Source organism: Rattus norvegicus, chromosome 6, assembly GCF_036323735.1.
Source record: "Rattus norvegicus strain BN/NHsdMcwi chromosome 6, GRCr8, whole genome shotgun sequence".
Taxonomy (NCBI): Eukaryota; Metazoa; Chordata; class Mammalia; order Rodentia; family Muridae; genus Rattus; species Rattus norvegicus.
In genome coordinates, this window is record NC_086024.1 from 132,072,319 (window position 1) to 132,078,140 (window position 5,822).

Consider the following 5,822-nt stretch of genomic DNA (forward strand, 5'->3'; position numbering starts at 1 on the left):
CATTCTAGCATTTCAGCAACTGTCTGTACACCATAGACACCTGGGAGTCTGCACACATGTGCATGCACATATGCATACTCCAATGGCATGCATACAAATTCAATCCCATTTCGGTATTAGTTATTAAGCCTTCTTCCCAAAACATTCCATGTTCCTGTATAAGCGACAGAAGCAGACTCTCCCGTTGTACCCAGGCTTGGTGGTTGTCATTGTGAAGTGCAGATAAGAAGAGGGCCATATCAACTTCAGATTCCGTTCTGCCTACATACAGTAAGTGGTAGTTAAGTTCTTTTCATAAATTTGAGGAATATAAGTGTTTTCATTTCCTTGTTGCTACAATAACCCTGTGAGGGATGGAGATGAGAGCCTGTTTTCTGACTGAAATTGTTTTCCACAGTCACGGCCTCGCTCCTCGCACTTGTTGGCTGTTATTGTGGTGTCGCTAATGAATGTTGACCTTCCCCTGACTCTGCACTAAAGCACCCACTTAAATACAGCAGCGACGTCTCAGATTACATGGGGGTTTCCAATAAGAGGGTAATGTGTTCTTTGCTTGGGTGACCCCATTTATTAGAATTGTCTTTTTACTTATAGAGTTAATGGTGTTATCCTTGTTCTGTCTTAATATTCTGTCACTGCGCGATGCCCAAGTGTCATCATATACTCTAACACTGGCTCTTTGCTCCCTCTAAATGGGTTACTCCATGCAACAAGCATTCTTTTACCAATCTCTTCAACATGTCCCCTAGCTCTGAGCCCTCAGCCCTGTAAGTGACTTTGTCTCTTCAGCCTGCCTTGTCTTGATTGTTAAAACGCCTGACTGTCAGACATTGACTGTCATCAGACAAATTGTCTCTCACCAACTCATCCTCCTACACCTCCAAAATTGCCCTTCTCAAAGCTCTTCCTGGATCAGCTGCCTAGTGTCTGGCTTTGATGGATCCTCCACTGTTTGCAGGAAGCACGGCCCATGGGCTGCTTGGGGACCTGACTGTCCTGCTGGTCTCTACCAGACTCCTTGGCCTCTGGCCAGAGGGAGTTGCTCATGTTCTAGAATGGCGCTCTCTCTCTCTCTCTCTCTCTCTCTCTCTCTCTCTCTCTCTCTCTCTCTCTGTAAGAGCATTTACTGCTCTAACCTATTTGCCTGTGTTAGGAAAGGAGTAGCATAGATCATTATTTCTTGAGAAGCTATTAAGCATCTTGAGCTTGGCAGGTACTTAGCTCGGTTATGTCAACCTTCTCCTACCATCCCCAACAAAGCGTCTTTCCAAGTTGGGTAGGACAGGAGAGCCTTCGAGGTGTGGGTACACAGCCCTCTCACTCCCCTGCCCACCACACCTTGGGCTGTATTCTTGTCCTGGGATCTCAGTCAGATTTAATAGTTGCAGAATCTGAACAAAGACCTCTCCCTCTTTTTGCAATGATTGAGGGAGAGCCTCAGGTGAAACCAAGAAGGCATTTGTCTTAGGGTTTCTGCAGCTGTGATAGAACACCACAAACAGCTTCTGGAGGAAAGGGCTTACTTCCGCTGACAGCTCTCAAGTCATACTTGATCGCTGATGGAAGTTAGGGCAGAAACTCAAGTCAGGAACCTGGACGCAAGAATTGAAGTATAGACCATGGCTTTCTTATACAACCCAGGACCAATCACCCATGATTGTTGCTCTCCACAAAGGGCTGGATCCTCCTACATCAATCATTACTACTACTACTACTACTACTACTACTACTACTACTAATAATAATAATAATAATAATAATAATAATAATAAAGTACTCCATGCTTATTCACAAGTCAACCTGGAGGGGACATTTTCTCAACTGACTTCCCTCTTCCCAAATGACTCTAGCTTTTGTCAATTGAGTTGACCTAAAACTAGCCGACTCAGATTATGACTGGCAAGGTAGAAATTTGGCTCGGCTCTGGGTAGCTCTGAAGCTTGCGCTGGCCCCAGCTCGCATGATCTGGGTTTCATGGGGCAACGCAGTTCTACTGGCCACAAGTCCCTGGAGTAACATGAAGCTGCGTGCCCCACAGCCCACTCAGGCAGCTGAGTCATGCTCCCGCCAGTCAGGAGAGAGCAAACCGAAGGTGTATTATAGCTGTGCTATGATTGTCTTGTTGTTTTTTTTTTTTTTCAAACAAGTCCTTGCTATTGGCCTGTGGCCCTCAGAGGTAATGAATGTGTTTTCTTCATGTTAAGTCTGAGAGTCTACTGGGCACATAGAAATAGGACCACATCCCTGTGAAACAAGACTGGTTTGTCCTGAGTGAATGGCATGTGCTAATGAGAAGGTGATTCTAAGTTCTCTTCCCAGGTTTAAATACACACCAGCCATGGTCCTGGACACACAGAAGCTTACTGTCCACTTGAGGATCTGCACAGCACTCTATGAATGGCCCATATGGGACACAGTACTGAAGCACATGTCAGGGGGCTATGGACAAACCTGTGTGCTCTTTAATTAAAGTGTTGAAGTTGAGCAGATGTATTATTTCAACTGGGTTTCGAGGTTCTTTAAATTAGTCAGGGGATGAAGGAAGAATTAAAGAGACTCTATGATCCCCTTAAACAGAGCTGAGAACAGGGTGGCAGAAGAGAGGACATAGGTTCTGTGGACTGAGTTTAGAATTCCAAGGAGGAAGGAGAAAACACTGAAGATTTCACTCTTGGGGAAATCGTTGTTCAGTGCAGGTGATGGGAGAGTGGGATTTTTAGGTATTTGATGTGTATTAATTAGGTATCCTTCAACCTTTGAAATTTCCTTAACAGACTGGATAAAACCCAAAGCACTTTCAGCTTTACTTTGGCTTCTAGAATGTTCTGTGCAGACATAAGTCTACATCCAGATAGTAGCACCCAAGGTCCTGGGAGTTATCTGGGCTGTACATGTAATATCTCCTTGACTTGGTCTCACTGCCTCTGTGCCCCCTGAAGTTCACATCTGTTGTAACTTAACCATGGGTGTCTTGTTGTCAGGAGGTGGGATGCTGGGAGGTGATTAAGTCAGGGGGCAGAACCCTCAAGGATGGAGAAAGTTGTCATTCTTCCTCCTCGTGAAGCAGATCTATGACCTCAGAGGCAGGTGCCCATCAAACATAGGCCATGACCCTGGACTCAAAGTAGAAACTCAATGGTTGTTGAACTCATGTTAAAGATGACACAGGACTTTAGGTGAGTAAGTAACATTTCCAAAGTCATACAGGCGGCTACTCTCAACTTCAAAATTTGACCTCTTTGGGCCGCCTCCAAATCACTTGGCCACACGCTGGAGATAGTCAGTGAGAGACTAAACAGGCAGCATCCTAGGAAGAATACAGAGGTGTTGAGGTCCAGTCTTTTGGGAGGTACTTGGAACCAGCTTTGGTAACTGAGAGCTGACAGAGCTCGTCGTGTAAGAAAACAGAGACCTGAGGCTCGGGTTGGCTTAGCATCTGGACCAAATGCCGGTCTCCCAGCTGCAACTTCAGAGGCGTCCAGGCTACCTTGGAGATGGACTGTGAGGGAAAGAGGGGAAAATCAAATTTGACTCACCTATTTCCCATAAAAACCACTTTTAGACTTTTTCCAGACCAGCTGGGTCCTTTGCTCAAAGTTGTTTCATTTCAAGAATGAAGTTTGCTCTCTATGCTGTTTGCTCACGACTCTAAATGGCTGTTGATTCTGAGAGTGTGATCCTCTATCTCTGACTTGGAAGTACACGGACAGAGCCATGAGACCAACAGCGGGAGGATGTTCAGTCACCAGAGTTTCCCCTTCCCTACCTCCTGTGCTGTTGAGTCCAGAAGCCTGCACTTACCTCAGCCCCTGAGTATGTCACATGAGGAGTATATCACGTCTTCAAAATAAGCTTTCCTCACTTGTGATTAAAAAGCCGTAAGCAGGTAGAGCACAGAAAGCCAGCTGCATCCAGTCGTGATTCCATGTGATGCTGGGCTCATGTCCTCCTCCTCCCCAGCCTCAGCTGACACAGGAAATGACTAATTCTTGCCCTTGCCACCTCATAGGCTGCTTACGAAGATGAAATTAAATAATGAACACTCTCAGAGCTCTCTGTATTGTGAACACTGTGCGCATGCAAGCGGTTATTATTAATTACGGCTTGGTTTGGAGCGCCAAGCAGTTTCTCGAAGCTTAACTAATAATCACCTGAAGAACCAAGAGGGAAATATTTATAGAGGAGATGTTTGCTTTTCCTCGCACGAATTATCAATTGCTCTCATCTGGTGTTTCAATTAATAAGGTGTGTGTTTTTAATTGAAATAAGGTTAAGTCTTGGAAAGAATAATTGCAGAAGAACATGAATTATGGAATAAAAGAAACGCCAACCGCAGTGGGGAGGAAGCGGCTATCTGGAAGCAGGAAGATCCTGGGTGAATTCCTGAAGAAAGGACTCTGATTGCTTCTATTGTTAAGGCTGCGGGTTTTTTTCCCCCATGGGAGATAATCTTCACCCATTTTCATCTTCCTTGTCAGATTTTGTAGCTATTTCACATCGGAACACGTCACCACCGTGTCAGGGTCCTGAAGGATGCCAAGAGGAGCGGAGCTGACAGGGAGTTGTGCCAGGAGAGTCTGAGGAGGTCCTTGACCCCTGAAAGGTGGGATGACTGAGCTGAACCCCACAGGCAAGTCTTCAGAAGCCACACTGCCTACTCACTGTTTATGTCTGAAGGAACGAATTGTTTAAAGTCGCCATGTCTTCCTTCCTGTACCACATCTGCAGGCCCAAGAATATCTCACATCCCTAGAGAAAATCAAGGGGATTTTCATGATGATTCTCAGTCCCCATACTGATCATTCGTCCCATTTCCTATTTCCCAGACGGAAACTACCGGAAAACAAACAAACAAACACCCTCCCCTTTCCTTCCAACTTTGTGGTAGCAGGAAACACATTCATTCTTTTACTTGAGACCAATAAAAAAAAAGTCATATTCTGTGGTTCAACGATTTTAAGTGTAGAGACATTGAACTAAAAGTAACAATCAACAAACACTTGCATATGCACACGCACATGCATACACACACACACACACACACACACACACACACACACACGCCACAGAGGTCCCTGAGTATAGGGGTGACACATAAGGGGATACTGAGATCAGTGACCTTCCTGATTTGAGCCCCCGAAGCTAGGGGGCTAGAGAGGCATGTTTGCTGAAGTAACTTACTTCATTATTCGTGTAATTAATAAACTTCTATGAAGAAAGTTTTCACAGAAGAACAAAGAAAGTACAGAGAGAGAATCTCTGAGAATTGCTAAATAGGTAAACATGGGACAGTTAGCACATCCATGGGAGGAAATGTCTGGGATGAGAACCTGAGACTGAAGGAACAATCCTTTGATGTTCTAGAAGAAAGTGTCTCCACCACACATAGTAGCAGTCCCGGGCTTCAGCAGAGAGCACCCCTGTCTCTACATCCAGGAAGATCTGACTTTAAACACTCTTTTGAAGTCTCCTTACTGAGGGAAAGACTCAAGCTGTTTCAAGTCATGCACCCAGATTCTGAAGCAAGCCTTAAATGTAATTCATTTAATTTATGGAAATGTGTGACCCAATGAGTTTGAACACATAATGCCTGGCATGCAATAAATTGTGACAAGCTTACAAAATTGTGGTAACTGTGAGACACTTGATCCATTACCACAGACTAGAATTCGAGACAAAAAGGCAGACTGCTAGAGACGAAAGCCCCAAGTTTAAACTTAAAAGTGCACTGAACATGACCAATGGACTGTTAGACAGTGCAGGGAAAAAAATGTCACCAGACATAGAGTCCAAGCAACAGATTGTCTCCTAAATAAAGCACA

General features: G+C 44.8%; 1 long non-coding RNA gene across 1 annotated transcript; it reads right to left on the reverse strand.

Annotated features, from left to right (window-relative positions):
* Positions 1–3,125: 3,125 nt before the first annotated feature.
* On the reverse strand, positions 3,126–3,964 carry LOC134479475 (uncharacterized). Its single transcript, XR_010052837.1, has 2 exons — positions 3,802–3,964; positions 3,126–3,499 (listed from the first exon to the last, which is right to left on the reverse strand). It is a non-coding gene; the product is annotated as an uncharacterized LOC134479475 (long non-coding RNA).
* Positions 3,965–5,822: the final 1,858 nt, after the last annotated feature.